Source organism: Chroicocephalus ridibundus, chromosome 3 (genome assembly GCF_963924245.1).
Source record: "Chroicocephalus ridibundus chromosome 3, bChrRid1.1, whole genome shotgun sequence".
Lineage (NCBI taxonomy): Eukaryota > Metazoa > Chordata > Aves > Charadriiformes > Laridae > Chroicocephalus > Chroicocephalus ridibundus.
Window position 1 is genome coordinate 40,528,298 of NC_086286.1, and position 26,901 is coordinate 40,555,198.

A 26,901-nucleotide genomic window follows, 5' to 3' on the forward strand; every position below is an offset into this window, starting at 1 on the left:
AATGCTTGATAACCCTTTGGGTGAAGAAATTCTTCCCAATATCCAACCTAAACCTCCCCTGGTGCAACTTGAGGCCCTTTCCTCTTGTCCTGTCACTTGTTACTTAGGAGAAGAGACCGACCCCCACCTCGCTCCAACCTCCATTCAGGTAGCTGTAGAGAGCAAGAAGGGCTCCCCTCAGCCTCCTCTTCTCCAGGCTAAACAACCCCAGTTCCCTCAGCCGCTCCTCATGAGACTTGGTCTCCAGGTGTGGCCTCACGAGTGCCGAATGCAGGGGGACGATCACGTCCCTAGTCCTGCTGGCCACACTAGTTCTGATACAAGCCAGGATGCTCTTGGCCACCTGGGCACGCTGCTGGCTCTTATTCAGCTGGCTGTCTACCAATACCGCCGGGTCGTTTTCCACCAGGCAACTTTGCAGCCACCCTTCCCCAAGCCTGTAGCGCTGCATGGGGTGGTTGTGACCCAAGTGCAGGACCTGGCACTTGGCCTTGTTGAACCTCATACCATTGGCTTTGGCCTGTCGATCCAGCCTGTCCAGGTGCCCTCTGTAGAGCCTTCCTACCCTCAAGCAGATCAACACTCGCACCCAGCTTGGTGTCGTCTGGAAACTTACTGAGGGTGCACTCGATCCCCTCGTCCAGGTTGTTGACGAAGATATTTCCAGCAGACATCTGGTAAGTTGAGTCCCCCGTGAGAACAACTGGTAGTGATTGTGAGACTTCCCCCAGCTGCTTATGGAATATTTTGTCCGCCTCTTCATCCTGGTTGGGTGGTCTGTAACAGAGTCCCACCTTGATATCTGCCTTGTTCACCTTCCCCCTGATTCTTACTCGTATACATTCAACCCTGTCATCATCATCATTAAGCTCATGACAGTCCAAACATTCCCTAACACACAGGGACGCTCCACTGCCTCTCCCTCCTGGCTTATCCCTTCTGAAGAGTTTATAGCCATCCGATGGAGCACTCCAGTCGTGCGTATCATCCCACCGTGTTGCTGCGGTGGCCGCTATGTCAGAGTTTTCCTGCTGCACAATGGCTGCCAGCTCCTCCTGTTTGTTGCCCATGCTGCATGCGTTGGTGTAGAAGCACTTCAGTTGTGCTACTGATCCCACCACCTTTTGGGGGGGGTGGGAAAACCCCAGCTTCTACCTGACCATTCCCAGGTGCTTCCATGATTTCTAACCCATCAATATCCCTTGTGTCTTTGCTACCGCATGGCACTCCATCCCCTTCCTCCCCTGCGATGGCAGACCAAAGCACCTCACTAGCATGCTGTCCCACAAATATTGATGTGCCGCCCCCAGGCTTGTCTCTGGTAGCCTGGTTTTATCCCTTTCCCCCTTCAAATGTAGCTCAAAGCTCTTTCAATGAGCCCTGCCAACTCCTGTGCAAAAGTCTTTTTGCCCCTTTGAGACCGCTGTACCCTGTGTGTCGCCTGCTGGCCTGGTGTCATGTAAACCAAACCATGACCAAAATACCCAAAGTCCTCCTGGAGATGCCACACTCAGAGGGTCTTCCTATTTCTGCCCCCATTATACCCTGCAGCTGGAGGGGTAGAGGAGAACACAACTTGTGCTCCTGGCCCCTTAATCAAGGCCCTGAGGGTTTTCCTGACTGTCTTGTTTTCATTTTGTAGTTATAAAAATGATTACTGAAATAAAAGATGCTGCTGAAAGCACTGAGTCGTGTCAAAGCAGCTCAGACTTGTGTCATTGCAGAGTCCTTGACAGGGAGAACCAAAGATTTTCACTTTAAAACCAGTCACAAGATAAACATCCCACAACGTGGGGAGATGTGCTCTTTGTTCTTTTTTTTTTTTTTTTTTTTTTCTGAATTAATACTGCTTTTAATTTTTGGGCATGCTTCTGGAAGCAACCAATGTTAACACAATGTACTTAGCCAGACAGAAGCATTTCAGGAGGATGCTGTGGTGTGTAGGAGCCAAGGAGTGCACGACAGGCTGCTCTGGGAAGGAAGGGGTCTGCTGGTGACTTAATAAATCATTCAAGGCACAGCTTCACTGAAAGGCCATACGCTGCCCCCCTCCCAGTTGCTCCTTGCAGACCATTTCTTTGTTTCAACATGGGAAACTGCCAAATGAAGGAGGTGGGAAATTTGCAATGTGCATAGAATAGAACGTAATCAGGCTTCTGTTAATTTTGTGCCTTCTACCTAGGAAGCTGTCGGATACAGTTTTAGAGAACTAATGGTGACAAGGCTTTGCTGGTGTGGTATTGCTTGACTTGTGTGGTGGAGAGAAGCCTTAAATTGGCAGGAGAGAGTCACCAACAAGCCGGGCCTGTTGCACGTGTTGCAAATGCATTTGCAGTTGGGCTTGTCAGGTTGCTCTTTGTCAAAGTATGTTTCAGAATGAGATACGCAAAAGCCGCCTGGACACGGTCGTGGGCAGCCTGCTGTAGGTGACCCTGCCTGAGCAGGGGGGCTGGACCAGAGGACCTCCAGTGATTCTGGAAGGCCTTTCTCTTCATTGTGATGCTGGGATTCTGGAATTCGTGCTGGGATTCTGGAATTCGTGCTGGGAGAGGCGAGCGGTGTGGTGTGCTGGGAGTGCCTTGCTCACCACTGTCTCCCTGTGCTGGGAAGGCTGCGTGTATGTTCTGTCCTGAGACACTCAGCGCCTACGTCTGTCTGTCCAGGTGCACCGAGCAAGGTAAAAAAGAGCGTAAGGTCAGAAGTGCCTTTGGGAACTGCTGCGAGCTTCGCCACGGTAGACGGGGACTGCAACTCTTGAAGGGAAGTATAGTCGTGTTGGGGAATAACCGCAGGAGGTAGCTGGGTAAAGTGGCTCCAGCGTCAAGTTCTGATCTGTGTTGGTTTTGTTTGTTTTTTCATGGAGAGGGATGTCACATCTGTGGTCTGCATCAGACACAGGGTCTTCGCTGTTGGGGGCTGTTGGGGTAGAGAGCTGAAATTCTTTCCTCGTCTCACCTTCTGCTGTAGCTTTGTGCTTGTGGAGCATCTGCACAAACTCGGCAAGACAATCTGTAGGCTGCACTTGAGTGAAATAAGGCCGATTGTAGGATTCTGGTACAGACCGTCTCTGTCACGCTGGTGGCTTTTTAGACTACAGCTTAGGGCTTGGATGAAATGTAGGGTTTTTGCCTAAACCGCCGGGAGCGGGGAGGCTTTCTGCCTAAGCGGGAAAGACCTGACCCGGTGGTACTCCCTAAATCACCTGCTCACTCACTCGCTAAATCCTCTTTCTGCAGGAGTAAAATCCGGCAAAGTGCAAATTCACTGAACCTGACGACTACGAGAGTGCAGAAAGTGACTTTTCCATCTGCTGCTCCTCCAGTGCTTGTGAGTTGCTTCCTGTTTCTCTGGGGAAAATGTCATGGAACCAGTCATGAACAACAATTCAAAAATTGGTATAACTTTTATAAACCCTTTTATAACCCTTCCCTGAAATCACTTTAGCTTCCACCTCTGGCGGAATGAAAGAACGACGCCTGTCAGCTGCAGCCTTTCCCAGAGAGCTAGGGAGTCTCTCCGTGCAAGAGGGAGTTAAAAGTTGCCTTAAAAGATGCCTGACTGTGTCCTGGGTGGTGTCCTTTCTAAAAGTGAAGGGGTTTTTAGCCCTCCCTGCAAACTGAGTGTGCCGTTTCACCCGGGTATGAGCTAGCAGCCCGGGCTGACTGCCACAAAAAGGAGATGGACAAATTCCCTCTCCTTCTTCCCGATGCGTGGTCCTGCCTCCTTCCTTGTGCCACCTCTTATGCTTGCTGGTTGTCTCTGCAAGGCAGTTGAGCTCTCGAAGCTGGTGGAACACCACCTGCTTTTCTGGGTGAGTTTCCTGCCTGCTCAGGGAGTGAACTTGGCTCCTAAAGTGCTCTAAGGCACTGTTAAGGCAGTGCGAGGTGAGCCACAGGAGTACGGTAGTAGAACAAAGGAGCAGATGGAGAGATGGGAGGCGGCGGCAAGTCCTCTCTTTTGGTGGCAGGGAAGTCAGCATGTTTTGTGAAACCATCTCTTCAGCTGCGGCTGGCCATATTTTTAGCTTTTTCGTCAGTAAGCCCATTGCATTGTTGGCCCTTGAAATGGATTTTCAGGTACTACCGTCAGTCAAAACTGACGTCCCTGAACCCTGACTTGGCTGAATGTGATTCTGCTTGAACATGTAATTTCTCCATGTTTATTCTACTTGGAGCTTTTTAATGCAAAAATCTATCCTCAGCCTGTGACTCGTGGTACGCTCCTTTCTTTGGAAATAGTTTGGAAGTCATAAGTACCTAAGGTGAAGACCAATGGTAATTTTGGCTGCTAGAAGACAACTGACAATAAGTAACAAAGGGTAAAGTACGAAATCAAGGGAAAGGACAAATGGAAAGTTGTACCTGTTACTGAGAAGCTTTTTAAAATCTGATTTTTCTCAGCTCCCATCTTCCTAACCTGTGTGAGTAGACTTGAACTCAGTGTATTGGGCTTTTTCCTGTTATTTCTCTGTGGATACGTCTGGGTCGCTTTTTGTTGGTGATCTCACAGGCATCAGAAAAGCAAAGGATTCTCCTTTTGCTCTGCTGGGAGAGCAAAAAGTCTCCCGAGTGCCATTATTTGCAAGGAAAAGAGCTAGAGGTGATGTCTAGGGGATTTTTCACTGCATACTGATGAAACTTCTGTCACTCTCAAGAATAGTTCTGGCTGACGTGAGTCTAGTTGTGCAATTTTTTCCTGTATTTACAGCGAAGAATGCAAGACCTAACAGCTGAGGTAACGAGCAGTCTGCTGCAGTTTCCAGAGGTGACTCTTCAGGCACTTGGGGAAGATGAGGGAACCCTCGGCTCTGTGCTGTGCGGGAGGTTTTCTGGAGGTGAGCATTTTCCTTTAAATTTGGTCTCGGTACAAAGCTGTTCTTGCCTGGAGGCTACCTGAAGCCTCAGGTCATCGTATCAGCTGTGTCAGGTTGGTGCTGTTAAGAGGCATCCTGTTTAGAGAGAGAGAACAAAAAGGGTGCTTCAGCGATGACAAATGCTAATATTAAAACGTGAGTATAGTTAAACTTTGAAGTGGACTTTCCAGGTGATGTGACAGTAGAGCTGGGTGCCTATCTGGAGGTCTAGGCTTCTGTTAAGACCAGGTGGAATCTATCTACCTGAGTGTAAATGCAGGAATTGAGCTCATACTTCCTTTGGGCTGGCAGTAGTTCAGCGAAACAAAATGCCTTTGATTCTTCCTCTACGCTCTAAGACTTGTATTCCCATATGCGTTTAGATCATTTCTAGCAAAACCAAGGCGAATATGGTATAAAGGCTGTCGATCAGGACCTTGTCATCTTTATCCCAAACAACCCAGATTCTTCGGTGCGGGAATGACAAGTACCAATGCAAAATAACAAGGTGGTTAATTTTAGGAGGGATTGCTTGGGGATTTCAACGGGTGATTTTGAATCATTGACTAGAATGAGGTAGGTCGGTCTTCCTCTGCTAGGTACGTTTATTGAAGGAAAGGGGCAGGCACTGTGATTTTTTTTCAGCTGTTTTCAGTCTTCCGTTGGACATTTGCTTCAGTCCTCTTTCTTTTCTCTCACAGGGAGAAACGGCCTGGCGTGGTTGGCACGTGGTCCTCACCTTGAGGTGGTGAACTGTGTGACAGGAGAGCGGCTCTCTGCGTACCGTTTCAGTGGAGTCAATGAACAGCCTCCCACTGTTCGTGTGGTGAAGGAGTTTTCCTGGGAGAAGAGAACTGGACTGCTGGTTGGGTTGGAAGACGCAGAGGGAAGCGTTCTCTGTCTGTACGACCTTGGACTCTCAAGAGTGGTTAAAGCAGTTGTTCTTCCCGGGAGGGTAGGTACTTTTTAATTGGAGAAACGAAGCTTTGATGTTGTTAGGTGCTGCGTAGGCCTGTTTTAGGACAAGCTTTGGAGCGTCTCTTTGTAGGAGGTATTTTTTCTATCGTGCGTTAACATCCTGTCACTTGAGAGTATCCAGTCAAGACGGTGTTGCTGTAAAATCTTGGGCTTAATGTGCCATTATTGTTGGAGTTTACTGAGAGTAAAACAAGTTTTCTGGTTTTATTGTAGAGCACAGAGTTACCTGATTCTCTCCTTCCGCAAAAAGGCATTGAAAAGCACCTTTGTTTGGCCCTAATTGCTTGATTTCCATCAGAAATACCGTCTTTAAAATGGCTCAGAATTCCATAGTTGTGCTGTAAATGACTTCGACACATTGCCTTGAATCTCAGCCTAGCAAGCAGGCTGAGGAGAACACATTTTTCTGTTGACTTAGGAGAGGAAAAAAGAGCCTCTAGTGAGTTATCTGACAGATTGTTGGGAGGTCACCTTTCAGCCTGCAGTCCTTGAATCTCTGCTCTCTGACTAGTGTGTTTGTGTAGATGGGACACACTGGTGTAATGTTGCTGATGTTTTCTGTCTTCTGTAACCCAGAAACTCAAATGATGTGTGTCCCCTAGCCTCATTATCTTAATGTAAACAAGAATCGGTGGCAGTCAATAGAACATCAAGATTCATTTTTATCATCTTAGAATCTGCAACAACTAACTAACTAACTTCTTAGCCAGCTTTCCATCAGCTGCTTTGGTTTGACTTGCTAGAATACAGGTGGAGTTTTGTTTGTTTGTAATGCTACAGTGTGATGACTAGTAGTAAGCATTCGTATTGGGGTGACTGAGAGAGAGAAATACGTGCAGCTTTAGCGCAGGAGTCTTTGTGTGCTCGTGTCTCTGCTCTAGCAGTCAATGTTGTCCTGGGATGTGCTGCAACGTGTGCTGAAAGGTCTGTCTTCGCCTTGTGAGACAGTTGCGTGCAGACTGCTGGGCACGTGAGAGAGCAGTGTGCGCTTCCTCCTTTAGGTGGAGTCACCTTTTTATCTGAGAAGCTGCTGCTTTAGGCTGGCTTTTAACATTTTTCTCAACATTCGTGAAAGCGCTGGTGTGCATTTAAAGCTTCTTTTCCTTTATGTGGTTGTTACTTTTCTTCTAAATGCGGACTAGTGTGAATTTTACTAAGCTGGTCTCTCCCTTCAACGCTTTCTAAATACGTTTCACTCCCATGGAAATGGTGTGTCTCCCATGCAACTTGTCCGCTGCCTCGTCTGACTCTCGAGCCCTGATTTATCCTAACGCCCGTTTGTCAAAGAAGGCATAGACTGTATCGCGGTGCTGGTGGGCTGTGAGCGGTGGGAGACCTCGATGTAGTTGTGTTTGTCTGTCTTAAGCCCCTTGAATACGATAAAGTTTCTTGCGTATAACTGATTTTCTGTGTTTTCCTCCAGTTAATTACTGCGAAGTAGGAAATGGAAATTGCTAAGCTGTACTAATAGAATGCCCCATGTAAGTTGAAGTTAAGTCACTTACCCGCAGGAAATCTAGTAAATGGAAGGCAGTAACAGGTTTTTGTACGGGGCTTTTTTGTCTTTGTCTCTTTTCTTGATCTAATTGCAAACAATGCTTTGATGCTCCTGTATTTACTTTCTCTATTGAGCTTGTCAAAGAGCTCAAATAGTAACTTGTAGTTTTCCTGTAGGTAACCGCTATAGAACCCATAGCGAATCACGGAGGACCCAGCGTGAGCACTCAGCACCTCCATCAGAGTCTGCGATGGCTCTTTGGGGTGGCAGCAGTGGCTACAGATGCTGGCCATCTGCTTCTGGTTGACCTTAGTTTGGATGATTGCTCCTGCACTCAGAATGATATCGAAGCATTGGGTAAGCCTGCAGTTTTTCCACATGAATTTAAACGCAAGAAAACTTCTGTCTTCTAACGAAACAGTATGCATCCCACTTTGAAGACCCTTGTGTCAGACATTTCTGACGACTGGTTACAGGTGGCAGTTTGACATCGTATAGTCCTGACCTGATTAAACCTGGGAGCGTCTGACTGCTCCTCGCAGTGTTGTAAATGCCCCCTCCCACCAAGATCCCTGTGCCACTATGATTCTTGCCAGAGAGGTGTAGGAATTTTGCCACGTGAGCCGGTGCGGCCGCCTGGTAGGAAGTTGTGTTGGAGGAGCCCTGTTTCCCGGGAATGCTCTTCTGCTTGTGTTAATTGACTTGGGGCAAATTTTGGGCTTGTTTTTTAAAATAAACCCCACTTACCAACACCCATGCATTTGGATGAATGAAATCTCGAATAGGTGTACTCAGATTGCATACACCGTTTTGGCTATTACAACAGCAGCTTCAGAAATTGGTGCCACTTCAAACACGAGGTGCCACTTCAAATTTCATCACGAGGCCCAAACTCCTGCTTTTCAGAGTCCAGGAAGAATTTGGTTACGTTATTAAGGTTACGCTTTTACCTAGCTTTCAAACGTGAGTGAGAATACTTGTCTGATCCGAGAGTTCTTATGTTGTTCAAAGACATACATAATGGAAATGGCAAAAAAAAGTGTTGCATAAATGGCTATTTTGCCTGGCACGGTAGCATTAGATGATAGGGGTTGTCACGTCAGTGCCTAAAATGCAGCCTAAATGGCATAACGTATTCATTTATTGCTTGGTTTTGTGTGTGTAGATCTAGAAGTTGTCACTAAAAATCCTGCTGAAGTTGCACAAAGAAGAGAAACTGTGACCAGCGAAGGGAGACGTCTCTGTTTTCAACTACAAAATGCTTCCGGAACAGCAGTATCAGCCCTGTGCTACATAAGCAGAAGCAACCAGCTCGTTGTGGGTTTCTCAGACGGCTACCTGTCGCTCTGGAATATGAAAACTTTGAAGAGAGAGTAAGTAGGCCTTTACACTTGGCCATGCCTGGAGGTGCGGGGCTCTCGATTTGTTGCTTAAGGAAGTATGTGGATGTAAAGAGAACTTTTTCAGGGAGTGAAATGAGTATGAGTATAATCTTGGCACGTTCAGAAATCCTCTTCTGACATAACTTTTCAGTCATACCTGGATGAAGTGGTCCGCCTTCTCCCCAGTGGACTAGGATTGTTTTCCTTATTGTGCCTGTGGATTGAGGAATTGTGGGAAGCATGCTTCCTGGGGTTTTCAGAACCAGTTACTGCAACTGGGGCATCCATTGAAAGGCTGAAGTATGTCAGTGATGTGATTTTGGTGCCGATATTCTCTAAAGTGTCCAGGGTGAAACTAGTGAGACATGAAAACTCAATAGCTGACCTGTGCCTGAAAAATGTATTCTTTCCTGCATGTCAGCTTTGGCCGAAAGAGCAATCTCACCTGAAATATTTGGCTAACTTCTGGTTGGGATTCCCTTCAGCAGATCTGCACTGACTCCCCAGAAGCTGTTGGATGCATAAATAGACAGTGGAGGAATAATTAGGTGGCAAGAGTAGAGTGTGGAGGTACAAGTAAGGTTCAGAAGTCAGGAAGAACAATGCTTGACGTAGTCCAAGAAACGAGAAACTACCTGTGTTTGGGCCACTAGGCTCACCTTTTGTTTTCTTTTTCGTTTTGCTTTTTTTTTCCCCTAAACCTGTAGGCACCACGCTCAGCTTGAAGGAGGGAGGATTCCTGTCTATGCTGTCACTTTTCAAGAGCCTGAGAATGATCCTCGCAATTGTTGCTACTTGTGGGCTGTTCAGTCTACGCAGGAAAGGTGAATAAAAACTTTAACTATCAGCCAATGAATTAATTCTTTTTTTTTTTAAGGATATTTGTTCCCATACAGTTGAACATGTGTATTTGTTGTGTGTCTGCGATTCTTTCCGGTACGGAAGGTGTTAAACTTAGAATGCAATTTTTACAGGATTTACCAGACGTGAAGAGGGACCTACTAGTTCCTGCCTTCTGTCAGAAGGCAAAGCAACAGTGGCCATATTCTTCTGCTCGCATTCTCAAATGGTTTGCTTTTGTTCCTCGATGACCGCTTCATCATTTGTTTGATAGTCACACCGTGGTATTAAAATACCACTAGGAGCAGTTGAGGCTGCAGATCTAGAACACCAGACGTGCCCACACAACAGCCTGCCGCCCCTAAAGGCGGCGGTGACAGTATTGCCGATGGCCTTGTGCCAGCGTCAGCAGTCTGTGGAGCCTTGGTGAGGCAGTGCAGCTCCCCGGGCAGAAGACGATTCAGCAGAAAAGCCAATGGGTTCCTGCTGTTCTGCTGAATCAAATCGGACTTGGAAGGGTGCAGAGTGTGCAAGAGGGGGAGGGGAACTTTGGTGGTAAGGGAAGGGCAGAGAGATCTCTCTGTCTGCATCAGCAAGCGATTCCATCAGCTCAGCTGTTGGTAGAGTGGCAGTCTTTTAAAATTTGACTTCAAAGCAGTTTTGATGGAGAACTCTTCATTGTGAAGAACTATTTCCAACAATTCTTAGTCCATACAACATATTACAGCTTTCCAATTGTACGGTTGGCTTTTGCCCCTGAAGCTGTTAGTGTCCAAACGCCCTCCTTCATGTTTCAGTGGCTAAATGTGGCCGATGATCATGTTTTGGGAAGAGGTGGTGTTCTTTTCAGCAGGAGCATGCTATTAAGAAAACGTCTAGGTCTACTAACACGACGATGAGGACTATAAAGCAGCTTTGTAACCAAATTTCATAATTTATCCCTTTTTCAGTGAAGGTGATGTGGTGAGTTTACACCTGCTGCAGTTAGCGTTTGGTGACAGAAAACGCGTGGCCTCAGGACAAGTCATGTATGAGGTAAGAGGTGCATGCGTGGGAAAAGCAGACAATAGTAATTTTCTCTAAGGGAGTATCAGTTGAGTTACAGGGGTGAGATTTACCATCAAACTTCAGAGCTGGCTGAAAAAATAATCATGTTTTGCTGAGTCTTCTTGGGCACGGCCTTTGTCCATACCTTTTGGAAAGAAGGCGTACCATTTTATACTGCAGTGTCGTGTGTTCCAGCTAGATTCATCTGCAAAGAGCCCGTATAAATGAAATTCCTGAAGAGGACGCGGCTTTTGCAAATAAAATTATTCTGAAATACCAAATGAATGGCATGTAGGAAGAGAAGATTGGGCCTTGAATCGCTTGGTTTAACCAAGCTTCGGACTTGAATAAGCTTCTGTCTCTCTCCCTTTCTTAAAATACAGTCGTACTCTAGTCTTTGCTGATCTTCAGTTTTATATTCTTGGTTTCCCTTAGAGCTTTGTCAGCCGGACTTTTCACATGAAATGCACCTACAGTGTCTCTTCAGTGTTGATCCTGCCACTTAGTAGCTGTAAAGATAACTCGTTCTTCTTTTTGGCTGGGTGACCTATTCAATCTACTCTTAAAGCCAGGAAAATATGTAATTTGGTCAGAAGAGTGTACCTAAATGTTAGATCTGGCTCCAAGGAGGATGCGTTTAAAATACAGATGTGAGGTATCCTTGTATCTCAGATAGCTAACAGAGACAAGGCGCATCTGTTAGATGTGTAATTCCATTCAGTTGTACGCCTGGAAGTCTTCCAAAATCTTTTTGAGGGGACAGTAATCTTAGTTCAGAGCACGTCTTTCCTCCTGATTTGGTACTTTCTCTTGCATATTCTCAATAGCTATGGAACGAAACAGGGGTGACTCTTGTATCGTGGTACTCTGGTTTTTGTTGATTTTTTTGGATTAATTTAGATTTTGAGTGTTTTGCTTATGTGTAGGAAAGGTGCTTCCTCATTTGGCACTGTTGCTTTTGCATAGATAGAGGTTAGGTGTTTGGAAAAGGTGGTGTTTCTTTAAAATGCATTATCTGTCACGGTGACCAAGTAGAAGGATCTTCCAGGGATTCATCGCGTGCTGGATGCTATCTCTTTATCTTTGTTGATGTGCGGGACCTGTGCTCCACAGCGGATACTTTTAGTCTCAGAACACTTCCTTGTAGTCACAGATTGGTTAGTACTACATGACTGTCTGCCTGCATGGCTGTCTGAGTCAAGTTTCTTGTCCATCTTCAGGGGTAGAAAATTTAAGTGTCTCCCCTTTGCTAGGCCAAGTTTGAGTAAAGAAGGAGGAATCTACTGTTGATCCTTGTTCATTGGATAGAGTTCATAGGAGCTCAAAAGACTTTTTCAATACAGCAGTGCTTTTTGTTCCAGGAATTAGGTTTGAGGCTATGAAGCAGTGCCTCTTTGACTGTGTGTCATGGTAAGAGTCACAAATAGGACTTATGGAACATGTGGTACTGTGTTTTTCTATATGCGTGTCAAACTCTCGTCTCCATTGCCTTCAAGGCTGGTTTAAGTCTGCTTAAGTAATTAAACAGAAAGGTATGTTTAAGTAATGCTTCCAAAGACCTTTTTTGTACTGTCGCAGCAGTTGCTAAATCTGGTGCATCAAATCACGATCGTAGAGCGCATCTTTACCCTCGTTCTGCACAATGCTTGCGGATGGGCAGAGTATACACTCTCTACTTTGATATCAGAGTTTGACCAGTGCATCTCGTTTGAAAACTTGTTTTTGTGTTTTGCTAGTCAATGGAGTCATTACTTAACATCTCCCATACAATGGAGTTCCTTAGAATGACTTTGCCCGGTGTGGAAAGTTTAAAATGCACTGCTTTGCTTCAGAAGCATTTTCTTTTTAGTTATGAAAGACTTTTTTTAATTATTTAATTTTTCTTTTTAGACAACCTTCATATTTATTTGTAACGCTTCCTGGAATCATTAAGAGAAAGCTCGCCTCTTCTCAGATTAGGTGAATTAGATGTATCCTATGAGATCATACGGGAATGTGTGGTTTCATGCCAGTTCGTTTCAGAGCTCTGCAAGTTTAGGAAACTTGGGTAGAATGTGGCGTTATCAGTTTATGGGTTGTGTGGGTTGGGTTTCTTTTTCCCTCTTTTTTTTTTTTTTTTTTTTTTTTTAATTATAGAGCTGCTATTTGTCCCCAGTACACCCGTTCATGTGTTGTATGGTAGACAGTTTGAATGAATGCTGTATTTGGAAAGACGGTATTTCACTTCATGCTTACTTAAAAAATGGCACTATCAGAGGTTCAACACAATCGTGCCGGGGTTTCTGTGTATCTCAAAATTAGTTTGTTTACTGTGTAGTAATTCGTGATGCTAAAAGCCTTGGCCACGTGCACCCCGTGTCCTTTCTGGTTTTCCCTTTTGCTGTTGGCTGTGCTTGGTGAAGGAGCTGAGGGATATTTCACCCGTTAGTCTCTGACAAGATGAGAGGAGGAGCTGTCATAGCTTACGTGGCTTGAAAGAAGATTGCTAATCAGTATGAAGTTCTCACAGTAACTAGAGAGGGGTGCACGGTCACTCTGGTGGTGTGCCCATAGAAAATACCTCTTGACAGCTTTAGCTGCTGGGGCTTCTCTAACTTCATCAGTTCTGCAATCAAGACATGGAGCAAAGAGCTTTGCATGCATGTGTGTTGCATCATTTTAGATATCTCTTTGTAGCGATATATTTATTTTTATAAAGAACATTCTTGGATGTCGCAAGGAATTCTGCAAAACATGTTTAGATCTGAAGAATGTTAGGGAAATTCTAAATTTTGAAAAAGTGCAAAGCCTTTACAGCCAAACTTACCCGTTACGATTTGACACTGCATTCTCTTGCATGTCAGGCGTAGTTTCTATTTACCATCAGAAATAGGCTCATGCGAAATACACAGTATAATAAGCCTATTCTGTTAGACTGTCTTTCATATTTAGCCATAATGTGTTTTTATCTTAGAATGACCTTTGCTCTCTTCTCTGATTTTTCCCCCAGGGTTTGGAATACCGTGGCAAAAAGTTCAGTTTAGATCTCACGGGTGGAGTCTTTCCCTTGAGAGGCCAGATGAGTACTAAATTAATCAGCTGCCAGACTGTCGAAAAATTCCGCAGCGACGTTGACGGAGAGGATAGCGTAAATGAAGGTTTGTTCTGATGTCCGTGTTTGGTGATTTTAAAAGAAGTGCTTTTGGAACCTAAGCAACGAATGCTGTTCTGTCCCCACAGTCTGAAAGTCTTGCCTATCTGCATAGACTAGATTGTTGGGATTATTTACGAAGAAAAAATGGATGCTTAAGTTATGTGGGACTTCTTTAAGGGAAAAAGTGGGTTTTATTTTATGCTTGCTGACATGCTATCGCGATGTATGGTGGGGCCGTTTGTATGATGATGGTCAGTCGTTTTACTCCTCCAGCTGCCATCTTTGAACAAGAAGTTCAAACTCTCCATTGCTTAGGAATGTTACCAGAATTTTTTCCCTTCTTCAAACCGATGTCCGCATCTGCATCCAGATGGTAGCCCGTCACAAGTGCTGTTCCCCAGGGCACTGCAGTGGGGCCACTTCTCTTTAGTATCTTGACCAGTGATCTGGACGAGGGGACAAGAAAAAGGGGCAGTGTGACTGAAACCTATCACAGAGATGTTTGCTATTCCGTAAGTACTGTAATCACTCTTAGGAAGTGTTGTGTTTCACGAGTGACAGAACAGAATGAAGCCAAAATAGAAAGTGGTGTTTTAAAACTATCGGATCTATCGTATTTTCTACAAGTCAGAAACAACGTCTTGTCTTTTACAGTCACGTCTCCTGACACCAGTGTCTCAGTCTTCAGTTGGCAAGTGAATACGTACGGTCAGGGAAAACCATCTACTTACCTGGGTGTATTTGACATTAATCGCTGGTATTCTGCTCAAATGCCAGATTCGCTAAGGTAGATTTTTCTTCAGTAGTTTTCCATATGCCTGCCAATAATTCATTTGAATGTCGGCATTTAGCTTACGCGCTTGTTTTCTTTAAGGCCGGAAGAATTCCCTCATGAGTGCCCCTATTTTGCACTGTGGTCGCTGGATACCGTAGTGAGCGTGACTTCTCCGAAGCTCCTTTTGGATATTCTGGTCCATGAGCGGAGTCTAAGTCGGGGAGTTCCTCCTTCTTATCCACCACCTGAGCGGTTTTTTCATCCAGGCAACTATAACTTTGGTAGGTATTTCACTGCTTTTGAGAGTGATAAGCTTAAAATGAGGTCAAATGCCATTCATTGGTTCTCTTGTTCAGTCATTGTTTGTCATTCAAAACCCAACCCAAACCAAAAAAACACCCAGTCCCCCCCAAACCCAACTCTGATCACGTTGTACTGACAAGGTATTTACTATTGTGGAACATATCTGACAGCCGGCTGAGTTTTGGTGCTTTTGTAATGTAGCCGGTGAAGTGGTGCTGGTTATAGCCTGAAATGACTGTGAACTGAAGCTCAAAGCTTATATGTTTCTAGATACCGGTGTGTAAAAAATGTAAACTGGTCATGCCATAACTGTGAGAGTACGGAAGGTTGTCAAACGTTCCCTGTTTCTGCAGATGGTACGTGCTTGCTGACCTCCGGAGTCGTTCACATGACTTGCACCAGCTTCCAGAAGGAGGTGATCTTTTACTGTATCTTTATTGCGAGTGGCAGGAGATGTAGCTTTTCAAAGTTTTCTGTTGCACTGCTTTCCGTGTTAGGGACCGTTTCATGCTCATCCTGCCCGTCCACACGCATAGTTGCAATTGTATCCTGTCGCCAGTTGTATGCAAATGGTAATGTTTTAGGTCCCCTCTTGGGACTGTACAACTGCCGTTGTCTCCTCTTGAAGCACGATCGGGGATTGAACGTCTAGAAAGGAATGCAACGTCGCTCCAGGAGCAAGAACAAAACCACTGTAGAAGGCGGGGAAAGGTGTTACTTCTTTATTGCCCCTCAGTCGAACAGCCTGCATAGTCTTGAGTTAGAGTTTTGATCCCCAATTCTCTTGAAAAAGGAGGGAATGGAGAAAATGAAAAATGACATAACTGTTTGAGGAGTGAAAATTTTGTTTTCTCCCAAACTCGGCCAAATTATAACTTCTGAGCCACGGCACAGATTGTGACAGATAATTTTGAGTGAAGTTTCAGCTCACTAAATGTTTCCAACATGAATCGGCTTCCATACGAATAGGCCTAGAAAGGATCTTCCAAAGCGTGAAGTTGCATGTTAGCTTAGCTTATATAGAATGTATTTTGTGTCAGTGTTGAGGGAAAGAGCAAGGCCTGTGTATAGACAGAGAAGGTAGAAAAGACTTAATTACGCAGATTGCTAACCTAAAGCATCTTAGTGGTTCAGGCTGTCTGACGGTGTCAGTGAACATTTAGATTCTTCCTTTTAGAGGTTATCCAGAAGCGTAGTGACGGAATAACAATGCTGTCTTAATCTGTGGTTTTCGATTGATGTTTCAGACCTTGAATTTTTTGAAGAAATCTGGCCCTTCAATATGGGAAGCCATTCAGGAGAGCTACAATAGGTGTCTTGTAGCTGGCTTGCTGTCTCCAAGACCAGTTGATGTCCAGCCATCCAGTTTGAGTCAGGTGAGTGCCTATGAGGGAATCAAGGGGGAAATACATCCATCTGGTCTGACAGGGCTGGAGGGGCTACAAGACACGATACTCCAATTTGAAATACAGGTGTTGACCTGAGCTAGCAGAAGTAATCGTATCCTTAGATCCAAAGTAGTGACTTTGACTGGGAACAGCCCTAAGAGATCTGTCTTTAGAGACCCCTCTCTTAATTTGGTGCCACACACAGATGCGCACAAGGAAGCGTGCAGTCAGTGCTGGTCATGCCCAACATAACGCATGTGTCCCCCAGAGCAACCCCCATCCCTGTCAGTTTCTCAAAGCAGTGGTTCAGTGCAGTAGCCGACGATGGGGGCGTCTCACTGGGATGCGAGCTCTTGCAGACGTCGGCTTGCTGCACTGTCACTGTACGTGATCATTTGCTTCCAAGGAAGTGGGCTGTGGTAAAGGATTACTGCTGTCAGCTCTCCCTGGCAATTTCTTCACGGCTTGCCCTCGTTTTCCCTTCATCGGTAGGCTTTTCTGCATCCTCTCCGGGCGGATCTTCACCTCTGTAGCCTCTGCCTTGTACTGCAGTAGCCCAATTTGCTGCTCTGAGACTGCCCTCTTGCAGCTGCAACACCTTAATCACCTTTATCTCATGACACTCGCTACCTTCTCTGTGCTTTATGCCACCACAGTGACTTCACTCCCCCTGCCATAGGTTTTCCATTTGCAATGCACCAACCTTTCCCTGGAGCAATCATCAGGAAGGGGAGAGCAGCCTTCCCGCTGCCCTCCTCTTCCTGTCTCCTGCATTCGTCACCACATTTGTGGACGTGTGTTAGGACATGAACGCTTCTGCACAGTGTGGTAGCTCAAAGACATTTCTTGGCAAGCTGGCCAATGGTGTGTTTCCTTGTCTGAAACCAGTTTTCAGAAAAAGATGGCAATATCACATGTGTGTTCTACATGTCTAGAAGTCGCTTTGAATGTCATGATTTTGCCTAGAGGGGAAAGATACTTTTGAATGTGTTTAAAAAAACCCAACCAACCAACCAAATCCCATCCCAAAAACCAAAGTAAAAACTTATGAAGGGTCCTCTCACCTGAGAGAAGTACGAGAACACCAGCTGAGATAAGCTACTACTTAATATCGCGCGTCTGTGCATACCTGTGATTTATCCTTTGAAGGATTACCACTACACTATAATACAGTATTTGAAGAGCCTAACATTTAAGCCATTAGGATGTAAATGTTTCGCTTCTTTTCTGTCACGTTACAAAATTCCAACGTACTGTTTTGGGTGTCAGAACTGCTTCATGTCTTCATGGTCTAGAAAGCTGCTTGGCCGTAGCTTCACTGTTTCCATGCAAACGTTGCACAGTTGTGTTTGTCCTGTCCCCTTCCTGCGTTCCTGATGGCAAACTTATCTGCACAGATGTGTAACGCGTATTAGCAGAGGATGTTTCTGGACGTAGTAAGTTGGAATTCAGTACGTGAAGACTGTAATGCAGAGGCATGCGAAGAAAGATTAGAATTAGGCTGCAGTAAGTTGAAATGTCAGAGGAGAAGTGTGTTAATGTGTTCCTCAGAGCAGTGAGCAGTCCAGCCTGTGGCTGGAATTAAGAGAAAGGACGTGGCATTCCTGGCCTGTGTCCTGATTGACTTTGTGATGTCTGAATGAGTATACAGTTAGAAAGAAACATTTACTGTTGATGGTTCACATGGTGCAAGTAGGTAAGATTCTCATTTGAGTTTGTCTGTTACGTTTAGGAGGAGCAGCTGGAAGCAGTATTGTCAGCTGCTGTCCAGACAGGTTCTGTGGGACTTCTGACTGGATGCATTAAACATTGGATATCTGAAGGTAATACTTGGAACGTTGTTTTTTTACATGGTACCTCTTTGAGTTGGAGCCTGTTGATTCATTTCTTTTTTGTTCTCTTTGTTTAAAGAGCAGCCAAGGTCTGCTGGTAATTTACGGTTTGTTCTTGAGTGGACATGGAACCAAGTGATCTCTACAAAGGAAGAATTTGACCAAATCTGTGAGTACTAGTGTAGTCATTCTGCAAACCTAAAGTCGTTCTTTCTGATTGAGCTTCCTCAGTAATACGCCGCTATAGGATATTGCACGCGGTCCTTGAAGTGCGCCTTGAAACTCTGGAATTGCTCTGTCGGCTAACGATTTAATATTTATTCTTGAAAAGGTGTTCCGCTGTTTGATGGCTCTTGCAACTTCATTGACGCCCAGACATTACGGTCTCTCCAGCGCTGCCAGTTGCTTTTGAGCAACCTTAGCACGGTCTTAAACTGTTTTCTCACAGAAGCACAAGAGCTTACTGAAAAAGGTTTGTAGTAGTGCTACAAAATCTTTGGTATGTTTTATTAAGATTTGGAATTGTGGCAGCATGGGCTTTTGTTGTTTTTGAGGATTGGAAGACAGTCACATTTAGCTGGGAGAAGGGGCTTAAAGCTGAGCGCTTGGGACCACCACAAAACACGCATGGAGTTCAGGGCAACAGTTTATGGTGGAGCTCATGCAAGGGGGTGGGGGAGGCTACATTCAGAGAGAAGCTTTGTAGGCAACTGGGCTGAAATTACAGCAACCGAATGTGGTATTGCTGAAAATTATTCCTTTGAGTTCTTAGCTAGCAAGTTCTAGTTGCATGCAGACACCGTGTTGCAAATTGCTAAACAATACGAAGGAAGCTTAAACGAGTAACATGCAAAGTAAGTTACTTGAGTTTCTACAGCTTTTTCTCTTAGAAATGGTTCTTGGCCTATTGAGAAAAGAAAAGAATATCCCTTTGCTATCAGAGGAATCTCTGCTATGTGAGAAACAGATGTCTTATTCCTGCGTGCATTTAGTAGTTCAGGCTTTGGGTTTTTTTTTTTTTTTTTATTTTAGCCTTTAGTGAGTTTAGTTCTTTATAGGGGTTGCTTTTTGTTTTGGTGGTGATAGTGGTTTTTTTCTTCAAATAAGAAAGCGATACAGCATGAAAAACGCAAAGAGAAAGATTTCTAATGTGCTATTTTTATACTTTTGGTTTAGTAGGATGAAGGGAGTTTTGTGAAAATGAACAGAATTGCATAACGCTAATCATCTCCTGCCTTTGTTCAGGTTTTGCAGACGTGACAAATAAGCAAGCGGTAACCGGCCTCATTTCTTTGTATGCACGAGTGGTCATCTGGTTCTGTCGATCCGGTCTCCTTCCAGAGGGTTTAGGTAAGCGTGACCTGTCATACGTTTGTAACAAGGCGACCATCCAGTGAGTGACTCCCACGAATGCATGCTTAGCCGTGTTTTTGTAACGGTTTCGTCAGGAAGAAGTCGTGCTGGTTCAGTGGCAGGGTGTGCTGAAGTTCTGTGGGTGAAGTTGAGATTTTGCTGGGTTGTCAAGTACACGGCGTAGAATGAGGCAGGCAGTTTCTTTCCTGGGTGGATTTTAGGAATAGCAATGGACCCCTGACGTCAAGGCGCTGCTTGTGTCCACAGCTTGAACTACTTGAGATTTTAAACAAAGTACTATTAAACAACAAGTACCGGAATGCTTGTTTTTAGAGTGAGAGCATTACCTGCATGTTTTGAACTTTCTATCAGTTGCTTGAGGAGAAAGTACACCTTGGAAATCCTTCTTTAGTTGGATGGATTAGAAATTCCATTGTCAGCCTTAATTGTCTCACAAACAATTGTTTTAAACAATGGTTTTAAAACCATTCCCTTTGAGAACTGGGTGGTTTTTTTTATAGTGAACTTCAGCTTACCCTACATGTTGTGAATGCTGCGTGAACTGTAACCTTGAAACGGCACTTGGTGCAAGAAGGAATTGAGTCTTGTCTCTTAGAGTTCTTTTAGCAAAGGCAGAAAGAGGATTGGCTTCTTTCAGAGTTGGAGGCTTCTTGATGCTTAGCTTGTACGATCTTCTGTCTCTTTAGGCAAAAATTTTCATTTACAAGTGTGATATGACTGCTTTAACTTGCTTCTACTTTGTTGCCTGTAGATGACGATACGCGTTTGTCAAGACCTTTCTACAATTATCCTCTGATTGAGAGCTACTATACTGGTCACCGACAGAAACTTGAGCGTTTATCAAGGTAAGAGCTAGAGGAAGACTCTAGAACACTTCCACGGCAAATTCAGAAGTGGAAGGGAATGGCTTTTATCTCAACAGTTGCATGGGCTATGCGTAATGCCGCTGCCAGCAATACTCTTGACTTCAGTGACACGCGTGTTCTGTTGAACAGAGAGGTTACTTTCCTGTGTTAAAACGTTGCTATCTACCTCTGCTTAGTACCACTGGTTGGTATCATCATTTTTCGGGAGTCTACTTTATTCATTGGCTAATGTGTATAATTTCTGACTACTGAAAAAGGCCATGTGATTAGGACAGGATCAGTCACCTCCAGTTCAGCAAAGCAGGGTGTTCACAGAACAATTGTTTTGGAAGCAGAAGAAAGCGTGTTTTTTAAAAAACAGTCATCTCCGTCCTTGACTGGTAATAGAGGGTCATAACTGTATTGGCCTAAGTCCCCTTCTCCCAAGTACGTGGTGTGATTTCGTAAGATGGTTGGAGTTACATGGAGTTGGCACGCCTCGCACTCTCCTGGCTGTCGGATAGAAGTCACCTGCTAACGTCAGCTCTCTTTCCTGGACTAGCTGCCTAGCACATAGGCGGCATGCCTTGGATTAGCCGATAATAGGTTTTTCTTTGGAAATTGTACTGAAAACTGAATAAAGACCTGACCAAGCTTCGGCGATGGCACTGTGACCAAGAGGCTGCAAGGTGAGTTAAGGTGGAAGCTGCAGGGTAGGAGGTATTGACTTCAAAGTTCATCTTCCTTGGCTTACTTCTCAAGTAACTTACATACAGGCTCGTGTGTTCCTTCGAAGCGCAGAGCCTCTAGTGTCCTTTTTCTGCTTTGTGCCATCGGGAGATGAAAGGGCAGGGCTGCAGTCAGCAGAAGACTGGAGGAAAGCCGTTACACCGGGAGGCTGGAATTAGTGTTTAACTCTGTCCAAATCCTTGCTACCTTTTGTTCCAGAGGAAAATGGGACTCGGACTGCTTGATGGTTGATGGAATGGTTTCCCAGTTAGGAGACCAAGTGGAGAAGCTGTGGCGGAGAGATGCAGGAGGAACTGGGAAATACCCGCCTGCCAGTTTGCATGTGAGTGTCCTGTTCACTGAGAACAACAACAAACGGCCGCCCTCCCCGCCAAACCCCACCCAAAAGCCAATGATTTAGGGAAGACAGGCGTTTTTTCAGAACTGTTAATTTTTCATTTCAGGCACTGCTGGATCTCTATTTGCTAGAAAACATTGAAGAAAACTGCAAACACGCAATTGTATCCTTTCTAGTTATTTTTATTACACCTCCAGGGGATGCACATAAATGTTCTTCAGTGTTGGTCGCCGACCTGTTTCATGACATTTTTTCATTTATGCTTCAAAGGCGATGCAAGTGAAAACATTTAGTTTAGCGTTAAGTTGTAGACAGAAGCGCTGTTTTATTTCTTTGTACTGTGGATTTTTGATGACATTTTTCTTAAACGTTTTGTTGCAAAAGTCTTCTCCGATAGGGAGAAAACAGTTTTAGTAATAAGGGTTGAAGATATAAAATGTCCTTAGTTTTTCTCCAAATTTAAACACCGTTTAAAATTTTCTAAAACACCCATGATGGGTTATAAAACAATTTCTGTTTCAGAGCAAAAGGATTTCTAAGAGTGGTTTACCAGTACCGGATTTTTGCTGAAATCACGGGTTTTCCAGCGCAGCTCACGGTGCTTGCTTTGGTTCTGTTGAAAGTGCAGGCACACGGAATAAGCAACAGGGAGAAGAGAAAAGTCATGGGGCAGAAACTTAATTTTTAAGCTGCTGAAATACACAGCCTTGCTTTTGCTGTTTGTTGCCTAACCCGCGAGGGGAGCCTAGAGAGCAAGGGGCTTAGAAACGCTTATAGCCCAGAGCTGTCTCGTTAGATGATGTCCCTAAAAACGGACGTCAGAAAGAGAAAATGACGCTACCAATGAGTGACCCGCATACTGGTTTAAATCCAGTTTTAAGCATTCGGAGCTGAGCTGTACTGTAAGGATGCCACAATTTACACTGTTTTATAGACGCTGGACATGAGGGAAAAACCCAACTGTGGAATTTATTTGCTGTAATAATTGAGCGTTGGATGCTCCAATGTTTTGAATGTATTTTCTGCTTCCTACCACTTTTATATTCTTACTTCATTATGTTTTTCTAAAGGTAATGTGATAAACTTTTGGTCTTACAAACTGATTAGCCTTAATGAGATACCTGATGTCAGACAATTTACTTGCTGCTTGGATATCAAGCGTTCCTTTCCGAGTGAGACAGAAACTTCAATCGACTCCTTCCCAACTGCCTTTGGCATGCCTTGGGGACTTGTTAAGCTTGTTGAAGGTTTTTGGCTTCTAGATCACAATGATTACGAAGTAAGTCTGGTAGAGTTGAGTTAGACATACATGGCAGTACAAAGCTATAATCTAGAAAATGATTTTAAAACCCGATCTCTAACTTGTACAGAATTCACTGGCCCTGCTCTTTCATCCCGCTACAATCAAAACGGCGTCATGGCAGCACAAGAGAATTATTCAGTCCCTCCTGTGCCAAGGGGAGCATGGGCAAGCCCTCAGATACATCCAGCTGATGAGGCCACCCACGGCAAGCAGCGGGGAAGTGCAGCTTCTCCTCACTGTGTTGCTCTCCAATAGGTAAAGAAATATACCCCACCATTTTGTCACGCAAATGTTGTGAAAATGGAGAACAAAGAATAGAAATCGTCATCCCCTAAGTTTCCTTTAAACTTTGAGTACAAGACTTTTGGGGCATCTCTTTGGTTATGCTATTAACATGCCTTTACGTCTGAAACATTAATTACAGGTGCATGGTGGAGGCTTGGGGTCTGTTGCACCAACATGCCGCTCAGGCAAACTTAGAAGACCTCTTAAAACACATGTACGAAATGTGCCGGGAGATGGGCCTGATGGAAGACTTGCTGAAGCTGCCTTTCACAGACACCGAACAAGTAAGTGGGAGCAAGGAAAAATGTTCATCGTCTCTTTGAAAAGAGAAAAGGCAGAGCCATAACAGATTTTTGGAATGATTTTTTTTTTCTCATAGGAGTGTTTGGAGAAGTTTTTAAGGACCAGTGCTGGTGTTCAGAATCAAGAATTCCTTTTAGTCTACCATCTGCAGCGTGCCAACTACATTGCAGCACTAGAGCTGAATCAGTCCATGAATGTCAATCTTATGGTAAGCGTGAAAGTTCTGTTCTGTCAAGCGTGCAAGTTTCTGCTGGGTGTTACTAACTGGTTTGGATAGTACTCAATAAAAATCCTGCTTTGTTTTTTTCATACCAGTCTTTGAAACACTCGGAACAAGTTTCTACACCTTTGGTTACAGCTGAAGCTAAATGTTGACCAATATACGTCACTACTCCAAAGCTACTCTATGAAGCTATAAATTAAATGTTACACACCACTGTTGACCCCTTGGAGAACAGTTTGTTTGCATCTGAGGAATAAACATGTATCTTTCCCATCAGCCAATCTTACCATTCCGTGATTGAGATACGTATGTTATGCGTGGCTTAGATTACTGGAAGTTGTTTGTGTCACTCCTTCCTGTGGGATGACGAGTAGGTTGTATGTCATCGCTTGTGTCTTGCACGCAACTGTATTTTTCTAGCTGAGAGCAGGCTAGGTGCCAATCCACAGGTTAAATTTCTGTGGGTTTTCTTTGTTTTTTTAATTTCTGCGAGTTATAGTGTGCTCTCCAATTCCACAACTTTCATTTCACGGCTTTTATGACAAAAATTCTTGTCTAACCTCTATTTCTCAAAATAGCCAGATTACATTTTGTGTTACATGAACTTGTGTTCCGGATTTGTGACACATTTGCTGTTTTCTGGAATCATAGTTTTCCAGTGACTCAAACTTCTAAGGTGGTTTTGGAAGTCGTAGGTCCTGCATTTGAAAACTGTCATGCGGCCAGGTGGTGTGCGTAGGTCGCTTTTTCTTGCTTGTTTTAATCTTCACATCATGTTGTCCAGGGTAATTTCCAGTTGTCCCGTATATTCAGGGCACTGGCGTTTCAGGAAGAACAAGGGAAAGCCTGCTATGTAGTAAGTCGTTTGCAAATTGCAGGTGATATCAGAAAATTGCAGGTGATAACAGGCGTATCAGAAGAAGGTTCTGCAGAGTGCCAGCATTGTTTTAACTTCAAGTTGTAGGCTCTGTTGCTATTCCAGTCTTCCTTCCACTTTGCTAAAAGTACCAGGTGAAATCGGTGTGTGCGGATGGGTAGAACTTGCCGCTGTTCTGTGCAGTGGAGGTGTTTTCCCACACCCGTAGAGGAAATCTGCTCACTAATGCGAAATAGCACGGAGAGGTCTGTGCAATGAACTTCTTGTAATTAGTTAAGCTTTTGCTTTCCGCTTTTCCTTCATCAGAACGACGGCGATCATCGCTTGACCGACAGAGCAGTTGCCAGAAATTCTCTATTAGCCCAATATGGCAAGATCCTTCCACGAATTGAAAGGCAGCTGGCCGTAGAGAGAGCCAAGCTTTACCATTTGCCTGCACTGGCCTCAAGAGAAGGTAACTTGTAGCGGGGGGAAATAGAGGGGAGAATTCCCTGTCACTTGGATGACACCAGGCTGAAATTTTCCCCCTCTTGCTTTCCAGTCTCAAGACCAAAGCCATTAACTCCAGTAAGAAAACAAGCTAAAGCAGGAAATGTGCGTCGAAGACCAAATTTTCTGGCGAAAATATTGTCCAGAATTAAAGAATCCTGGGCAGGAATGAAGGAGAAAACCGGTTTCTCACAAGGTGGATTTTAAAGATGCTGTCGTTTTTATAGCTGCTAAACGTGCTGTTTCTTCAGCAGGATGTTTCTAAAATTGAGGATGTTTCTAAAATGGGACCTGTTGAGATCCAAACAGGAGAGCAAGCAGTTGGGTTTCAACAGCACCCGCCAGTCCCTCACTAGAGACAGGAACAAGAAGAGACCTTAGATGCATTCACTTATTCAGCTCGTCTCGGCTTTGGGATTTAGGACAACACTGTAGAGAAGACGGGGCTGGACTTGGGAATACGCAAATCCCTCATGGGAGTCAATGGAAAATTTGGGTTGGGAAGAAGGCAGCAGGTCACAAAGCTCTTCACGTGGATCTAGAAGGAACGAATACTTGCTCAGCACAGGGAACGGGAAAAGACGAGGTGGAGCTATTTAGAATATACTGTGTTGTCTCAGGCAGTCCAAGCGGTTCCTTGAAGTGCAGGGTTGAGCTGTCGGATGTGAGGGCTGGCCAGTTGGACAAAGTGTTGCCGACTGGAACTTTCAGCTTTTCTCTCATCGTTGCCTTTTACCCTGTTAGATGCAGAGTGGGTCGCCGTGTGGGCATTTGTCGTCAGTGCAGGAAGTACTGCAATGGGATGATTTCTGCCAGTTGTGGCTACAGCTCGCATTGTAAAACTGCTCACTTTGTCCAGGAGTGGTGGCAAATCGTAGTCAGGAACAGAAATACCAGAAACGGGGCACGCGATGGCGTACACTGAACACTCTCTTCTCCGTCCCTTAGACACAGAGGCTGTCATCGGTAGCAGAGAGTACACTGTATGTTTCTGACTTTACACCCAGCAGTGATCTGAAAGGAAAAGCGGCATTTCACTGTCCTCAGTTTCATCTGTGTGAGTGTGAAGTCAGTCTGTTTGGTAATGACTATTGCATTAACAGGCTTTTTTTTAACTGTAGGTGGTGGAAGATAGTGCGCTTAAGTCACCAACCTCAGAAGCAGCACCGGCAACGCCAGGATAAAGTGAAGGACATCCATCGGGCGATCGTCCATACAGCTAGGATTCTCCAGAGTCATAGTTAGCATGTTGTTTGACTGTCAATAAACATTGTTGAATGTGATGCAGCTGAAGGAGACGGAGAGCTTTTTACACCTCAGAGTAATTTTCAGAGACAAGCGTTGTAATAAGGAATGCCCCCCAGCCCTCCTCCTCTCGCTTAGCTTTTGTAGCTGAGCAGATGGCAGAGGGTATGGAACATCCCTTTGGTCAGTTTGGGTCAGCTGTCCTGGCTACGTGCCCTCCCAGGATCTTGTCTTTTTTCCTCCTGAGTCCTTTCTCAGACCCAGCCTTCGCACCGCACCCCTAGCAGCTCCCTCTGCATCTCCGGGATGATCAGTTCACCCTCCTCTACGAGCAAAGGAACCCAGAATATCTTCCAGGAAGGAGAACTCGAACCCCACGTGGACTGATGGAGTAAGGTGGGCTGTAGTTAGTGATTTTTCCAGTTAAAGGCTTTACAGACCGTGATTACACTTGCAGTTTTATAGAGTCTGCTCAAACTGCTTACGTTGAGAACTGGAACTGCAAATCAGAATGGCAGACTTGCATTTGGTCTTAAACGGCTATGTTAGGCCTTCTGTAACGTCACCTGCCTGCCTGCAGGAACACTCGGAATTAGGAGAATTTGAGATTTGAGGTTTGTGCGGTGACGTCATCCTGGGAGCTTCGTCCAGTTTTGTAGGGACTGTATCTATTTCATTCTTTCCCTTTTTATTTTATTATTAGGATTTCATGAAAGCAGTTTAGTTTCTCCTAAGCTCGTAAATCTCTCTCTACCTCTCCTCCTCCTCTCCGTGTACGAGAGGTTGGGGGGGAGCATCTGTCGCCGGCCATTGGCCAATTCGGCCAAAACCACGACAGATTT

At 44.8% G+C, this 26,901-nt stretch overlaps 1 pseudogene; it reads left to right on the forward strand.

Moving 5' to 3' along the window:
* The first annotated feature begins 4,713 nt into the window (after window positions 1-4,713).
* Window positions 4,714-24,991, forward strand: LOC134513845 (protein ELYS-like; annotated as a pseudogene).
* The last annotated feature ends 1,910 nt before the right edge of the window (window positions 24,992-26,901 follow it).